The following is a 7,517-nucleotide window of genomic DNA, read 5'->3' on the forward strand; positions in this document are numbered from 1 at the left end:
ATAATAGGTGCTCGATAAATATTTGTTGAATAACTGAAACCTTAGATAATTGAAAGGAAGTTGAGAGGAGGAAATAAGAATGACCGAAAAATTATGCCAGTGAATAAAATGGTAGAGGAATTGTTTCTATTTACAAAACTCTGTAAAAGACCAAGTCAACAATGTCAGGTTTTTTTCATTGTAAATCTAATGACAGCAATGCTATCTCTACATCCACACAGCCTACTTATTTTGTCTTTTTTTTTTGTTTTTGTTTTCACTTTAGCACAAGGAACTGCTTCTGCAATAACTAAAGTCAATGAAGAAAGTAAGAGGACTGCAAAGGTTTCCCTGCTGATTCTGCCAACAGAAATGTTTTTATTGTGCTGCTTTGGGTGAGTAGGATGAGTTAGGCTCAAAGCTAAAATCAGATGAATGAAATGTTTTGTGCCTGCCTGTATTCACACACATGTGCACGCACATGCACACACACACACACCGTGGCCCTCATTAGTAAATTGTTTGAAAAACAAATGAAATAGAGGTAAAATTTGGAACATGAAATAGATAATATGCTCTTTGTGCTGAAGAATGCACCATGGTATATCAGAAAAGCAAACAGGCAAGTCCAGAAAAACTTGGAGCCCTCAGGAAGCCACCAAGATACACAGAGGACTGAAGTTGCATTTTTTCTTCTCTTCCGCAAACGTTCAGTCCAATAGCAACTAATCCTAGGGAACTAAAAATACACAAAGTGTACAGTAACTCCCTTCTTTGGCTCTTTCTATAATGTATACAAATCTGACTGATAAAAGGCCCAATTCACTCAGCAGAGAGCTGGCTTCTGTCTGATGGAATTTCACCGTGGAGTTTTCACAGTGAGAGCAGTTGGAGCCTTTGCATCTCCCATCCTTCTCTGTGGGAGACACAGCCTCATGGATCTGACTGATAGCAATGAGCAGTCTGGGACAAGCCGGTCGCTGTGTCTGTAGGCATCTGACAAGAGGAGGATATGATTGCGGCAATGTGTTAGGGAAGTCTGGCTTTCTTCCTCAAAGCCCTCTTTATTCTAAGGTTACCTGGCATTGCATGAGAGCCAAGCAGGCAAATTAAATTCCTTCTATTCAGCCTTGCAGAGAGGTGAAAAACTCATCTCCTGGCTGGCAGTATTTGTTGCCAGCCCTGCCCTATCTAGTGGCAGGCAGTTGTGCATCCGATAGCCAGATCGGTCAGGAGTACTGTTTTTCATATTTATTTATATCTGGACTTTCTCTAAGTCCTTCAAGATTTTCCAAATTTGTTTTAGGCCCTGTGTTTGTGTGATTAGACTAATTTCCACAGCTGCTTCTCCGTTTATGACCTTGTGTTTCTCTGTCTCCAAAACAACTTGTATCTAGGATGAGCACAGCATCAGGTATTTCTCCAGTTTTTGTGCACTTCATTTTTCACTTTCTGCATTTGGAGTTAATCAAATGATTGTCTTGTTACTTTTGAAACCATGGGCCTAGTAATCACTTGGGATATGGGGTAGGTTGGGATTACATTTTCTATGTGCCAGTCTTGGTGGTCGGTATCATTGCCTTGTGTTTTGATTTGTTCTTACAATGGCTAGGCTGAGATTAAAATTTCTCAGAGTGAAATTGTGTTTACAGAAGGACGAAAGATTTTCGAAGTTAGTTCAACTCATTGGTTGATCTGGCAAGCCTATGTTGAACCAGTTATACAAATTTACAGATTCTGCTAATAGCTATAATTTCCTAGATGAAGAAGCCACAGGATACCTTAAATCTCTAAGTAAATTCATATTCTGAGAGGACTTCCAGGGCAAGTGCTATGGGAACACATGGACACAGGGAGAGGAGCATCTCACACTGGGGTCTTTTGGAGAGGGGCAAGGGAGGGACAGCGGGGAGGTGGGGAGGGTGGGAAGGGATAACATGGGGAGAAATGCCAGATGTAGGTGACGGGGGGATGAAGGCAGCAAACCACATTGTCATGTGTGTACCTATGCAACGATCCTGCATGATCGGCACACGTACCCCAGAACCTAAAGTACAATAAGTAAATAAATAAATAACAGAGCATGGGAGAATAGAGGAGAGACAGGCAGTCAGGCAAATGTAACTCTTCTGAGAGACAGAGAAGAAAGAATAAAAAGGAGGGCAGGGGGAAGGATGAAAGGAAAGAAGGAAGAAGTGGGAAGGGAAGGAAGAAAGAAAAGAAGGTAGGAGAGAGAAAGGAAGAAAAAGAGTGAAGAGAAAGAAGAAAAGAGGACAAGGCAGGCAGACAGGCAGGCAGGAAGGGAGGGAGGGAGGAAAGAAAAAAAGAACAGTGAAGAGAAAGAAGGAAAGTGAAGGAGAAGGAAGAAAGGAGGGAAAGAAGGAAGAGAAAGGATGAAAGAATACAAAGAACAACTATTAATTTGACATTAGCTCAAGAGAAGATTCTAGATTGGATTAATGATATTTTGTAAGCATTTAAAACATTTAGTTGGAAGAGTGTTTCTTAGCTTCAGCAAGACATATGACATTGCCTTTTTCTTATGCTTATTATACGGTTATGTACAGTAGTAGAAAATGAAACAAACTCATCGAGTGCTGTGTATTAACGGTGGGATGCCACAGCCTTTCTCCTTGACCTTGTCCTGTTCCACATCTTAATAATCAATTAATTGGATAGGAATAGCAAGGTGGTTAAGAAGACAGATTCTGGGGCAAGAGTGTGTGTACTGAAAGCTGACTCAGCCATTTATTATCTCTATGACCTTAGGCAATCTACTTAACCTTTCTGTATCTCAATTTCTTTATCTGCAAAATGAGAGTAGTCATAATATTCATCTCATAGTTTTATTGTGAATATTGAGTTAAAATGCTTAGAATAAGGACTGGCATATAAGAAGCACTAAGGATTGGCTAATAGCAACATCAATAATAATAAAATATCAACATTAATAATACAGAGATGATATGCTTATTAAATTTAATCAAGAGCAGAGATTGGGAGAAACAGTGACATTGTGAGATAGAAACTCACACTAACAGGACAATATTTATGACAGAGAGATGTGAAGTTCCATCCACAAAAGTTAACTGGATTATAGTTGACTTCCATCTCAAAATGAGCCCTTTGTTCATTGATCCTTTAATACCAACCATGTACTAGCCACAGTGTAAAGCACTGTTAAGGAGAAAGAGTGAGAGCAAAAGGGAGATTCAGTTTGAGGCTGCATCAGTGGGATTAATGGGAATATATGCTCCAAACCAACCACACCTTGAGTATTGGATTCAATTCTAGCTACCACATTGTAAGAGAGACACTGGCAAACTGCCAGGTGTCCACAGAATATCACTCAGCCTGGTGAGGGATTCCTAACCATGACTTGTAAGAAAGTGTCAAAAAGTCAGGGATGTGTGAACTGGAAAGAGTAGAGGTAGAAAGACTAACAAGTTTACTGGAATGGTCTAAGTTTATGGCTGTTGTCTCAGCATAATTACAATTTGTGTTGTATTTCACTCTCAAAAGTGCCCTAGTTTGACAGTAAAAATATGATCTCTCCAATGATGGCTTCCAGACATTCAGAGAGGATGAATTATACTTATTTCTCAGCCAAGTTTCATATTTTTATGTGGCGACAATGTCACTGGAAGTATCATAAGCAAACAAGACGGACTTTGTGGCTCACATAACCAAATAGTGGGAAAGTGAGAACAGGACCAGGGTGTTTCCTTCTCTCTCTGCTTTTCTTTCTCTCTCTCTCTGTTTCTCTCTCTCTCTTTCCCCCCACCCCTTACTTTTGTAACAAACTTGATGTTCTCTTACTGCTCTATGTTTCTTTGGACTGCCATTCATCAGGCTTATCAACCAGAGAGAAAAGAAGGCTCTTTACTGTCAGCTAAGCCAAATACTTGCAAAGGACTTTATTTCCCAGGGCTTAGGTCACGCACAAGGTGAAGGGTAGGATGGGGAGGCATGCCAGGCAGACTAAAAGAAAAACCACTATAAGCTACTATCTGCCAGGCAAAGGAACAGAAATACAGAGTTCCACCCTCACGCAAATACAGGGGCAGCCTTATGAAGATGAGTTGCTGACAATTAAAGGCATTTATTTAATTAGCCACCGGGTGACATATAAAGGGTTCATATTTTGAATTAAAGGATTTTTTGAATTTTTAGGCAATACCAAGATGCTTTACTTCCACAAACTTCTCTTATACTTTTTGCATAATTAATTACAAAGAATTCAAGTTCCAAGTGTAAAAACATGAAATAATCACCACTTTAAGAATTGCACTGCATCCCAAGGGACCCAAGGATTGCTACAAAAGTATTCAAATTGGCCCAATTAAGCTGTGTAATGAATTTAGACAGTGTTCAAGAAGACCACTTTGTGTTTTGCTGTACTGTGATTCTATAAAACCAATCATGGCAAAGGTGGGAGCATTTGCTTCTGTGGTGCTGAGCGTAACTCGAACTGCTTGAAAATCACACTGAGTCTCTGAACACGGGAATCTTCTGGACCAGCAATGATAGGAGCTGTCGTCAAGGAGTAAAAATGTTAATTGAAGATTTAATGAGATCTCTGCCCAAAATTTGATTAGTCTGTTCTCAAAAATTGCGAAGCAGGGAGATGCTACAAGAATCTTTAGTTCTGTGGGCTCCCAGTTGTCCTAACAAAGTGCCACAGAGCGTGTGGTTTAAACATCAGTAATTGATTTCCTCACAGTTCTGGAGGCTGAAAATCTAAGATCAAAGTGTCAGTCAGGCTGGTTTCCTCTGAGGTCTCCCTCTCTGGCTTGCAGATAGGCATCTTCTCTCTGTGTCCTCACTTGATCTTCTCTCTGTGCATGTTTTTGTCCTCATCTCCTCTTATTTATTATTTTTTCAGATGGATTCTTGCACTGTCACCCAGGCTGAAGTGCAATGGCACAATCTCAGCTCACTGCAACCTCTGCCTCCCAGGTTCACATGATTCTCCTGCCTCAGCCTCCCCAGTAGCTGGGATTATAGGCAGGAGCTACCATGCTGGGCTGATTTTTTTGTATTTTTAGTAGAGACGGTGTTTCACTATGTTGGCCAGACTGGTCTTGAACTCCTGACCTTGTGATCCACCTGCCTTGGCCTCCCAAAGTGCTGAGATTACAGGCGTGAGCCACCGTGCCCAGCCTCATCTCCTCTTCTTAAAGGGACACCAGTCAGATTAAATTAAGGTCAACCCTCATGATCTCGTTTTAACATAATCACCCAATTAAGCACTCAGTCTCCAGATACAGTCACATTCTGAGGTACTGGGGGTTATGACTTCCACATGTCAGCGTTGGGGGTGACATAATTCAGCCCAGAGGATATGCTCACCACTTTGTCAGAAGTTCTTCCTCAGCATTCATTTCTGTTTCTTCTACTTTGTTGTGAGTCCATTTTGTTTCTTCTCCCACCTACAGTAGAGACGGAGAATTGATGACTATACCCCAAACAATAATCTTTCAGCAGTTTGTATGAGATGATTCCCTTCCTTAGCCATCTCTTTTATTCCTTTGCATTTTTTAAAAAATGCATCTCACCTTCCAGTTTAAATAATGATTTTACGGTTCTCAAGTGTTACATTTCTGTTGCCCGTGCCCAAGATCAGGCTTATTTCTAAGCTACATTACAGCCTCCATGCTCATCTCATGGTTCAGTGTGACTCTTATGTCTGTTCCGTTGTTCTCTGTCTTACTGATTTTGAACTCTTCTGTCTAAAAGGACCTCACTACACTTTGAATGATATATTGTTCTTAAGCTTCTTCTGCAATCAGTCATGGTAATTTTGAATTTTATCTCAGTTGAATGAGGAGATATCCTTTCATCCATGAAACATGAACCACTCAGTGAGGTTGCTGCTGTCACCCAAACTTGACACAAGTGGACATTGAGATGCAGGAGGGCTTATTATTGGGAAGAAATGTGTTCCCGACAATTCCACAGTTTCTGAATATTAGGCACTGGGATAAATAAATTCTCTTTAGATGGCAGCCCACACTATTTCTAAGAAGGCAGTGCTCACATTGTTATCATTTAGGCCATAATACTTTAAAGCTATGAGTGCTGCAGAACAGCCAGAAGATTTCAATGAAAGAGAAATCACGACAATGCCGTGAATGACTGACTCAATCAGTAGACATTTGTTGGGCATCAGGGCAAGATATTGCACTAGGTCCCTCAAGGAATACTAATTCGAAGGCATAGTCCCCACAAAAGGTTTACATCCTAGTAAGGACACAGAGAGAAGACAGCCATCTGCACGCCAAAGAGAGAGGCCTCAGAAGAAACCAGCCTGACTGACACTTTGATCTTAGATTTTCAGCCTCCGAAACTGTGAGGAAATCAATTACTGACGTTTAAGCCACACACTCTGTGGCACTTTGTTAGGACAACCCTGGAGCCCACAATACTAAAGATTCTTGTAGCATCTCCCTGCTTTGCAGTTTTAAGGTCCCAACATAGAAGACGACAAACCTTGGGTTTCTAACAGTGTGTCTGAGCTTAAGTTGAAGACATCATAACCTTTCCACTCCTTCCTTCTGTATCAGTGCCTCCTCCTCACCACTTCATCTTCTAGCCACTCCCCCAGGCTCTCAGAATTAATAACCTGAAGTCATCTTTCTTCTCTCTCGCTTGCCGTATCTGATGAGTCATCAAGTCTTATTGATTTTCTCTTAACACTTTTATTTTGCATCCTGTTCCATTTACTGCCAACATCAAGTTCAGGTCCTTTCTGTTTTACCTGTATTTGTCTTCCTTCCAATTCGTCTCTTAGTTTGCCCCTCTCTCCACTAATTCACTTAGGCTTCTAAAACACCTTCTTATCCCAAGGGTCCCCCTCTCCCATCAGTCCCTGCATTCCTATTGCCTGATGAGGTATTAAAGACTGAATTGTGTCCCAACCCAAATTTATGTTGTAGCTGTAATCCCCAATGTGACTATATCTGGAGATATGACCTTTAATGAGGTAATTAAGACTAAATGATGTCATTAGGGTGAGGCCCTAGTTTAATATGACTGGTGTCTTTATAAGAAGAAAGAGAAAGACTAGGAGTATGCATGCATAGAGATGTACTGTGAGGATACAGAGAGAAAGTGGCCATGTTGCAAGCTAAGGAGAGAGGCCACAGGAGAAACCAAGCCTGCTGACACCTTGACTTTGGACTTACAGCCTCCAGAACTGTGAGAAACAAATTTCTATTGCTTAACCCAAGGGCTGTTGTGTTTTGTTATGGTAGTCAGAGCAGACTAATATAAGAAGGAAGTGTAAATTCCTCATCCGGAAAATCCAGCCCCTCAGCAATTCAACCCAATTCATAAAAGTACTTCTCATTCCCATGAGACTGCTCAACACTTAGCTCTCTTTCTTTTCCAGGCTTTTGGTTCTTTCTGGGAGGGCCTTCACTCACCTTTTCACTTTTGTAGGTTCTACTTTAGGAATGAGGTCCAATCTCACTCCTGTTTCCTTACTAGGCCAAACCTTTTGTGGGGACTATGCCTTCGAATTAGTATCCCTTGAG

General features: G+C 41.1%; 1 long non-coding RNA gene across 3 annotated transcripts in view; it reads left to right on the forward strand.

Annotated features, from left to right (window-relative positions):
* The window catches only part of LOC116529739, a 328,070-nt gene extending 326,285 nt beyond the window's left edge, over positions 1-1,785 (forward strand). For all 3 annotated transcript variants that reach the window (XR_004259643.1, XR_004259642.1, XR_004259644.1), the window contains one exon: positions 266-1,785. This is a non-coding gene — a long non-coding RNA (uncharacterized LOC116529739). The remainder of the gene's footprint in view (positions 1-265) is intronic.
* The last annotated feature ends 5,732 nt before the right edge of the window (positions 1,786-7,517 follow it).

The sequence above is a fragment of the Sapajus apella genome, unplaced genomic scaffold (genome assembly GCF_009761245.1).
Source record: "Sapajus apella isolate SASKATOON/1434 unplaced genomic scaffold, GSC_monkey_1.0 scaffold63, whole genome shotgun sequence".
Classification (NCBI taxonomy): Eukaryota; Metazoa; Chordata; class Mammalia; order Primates; family Cebidae; genus Sapajus; species Sapajus apella.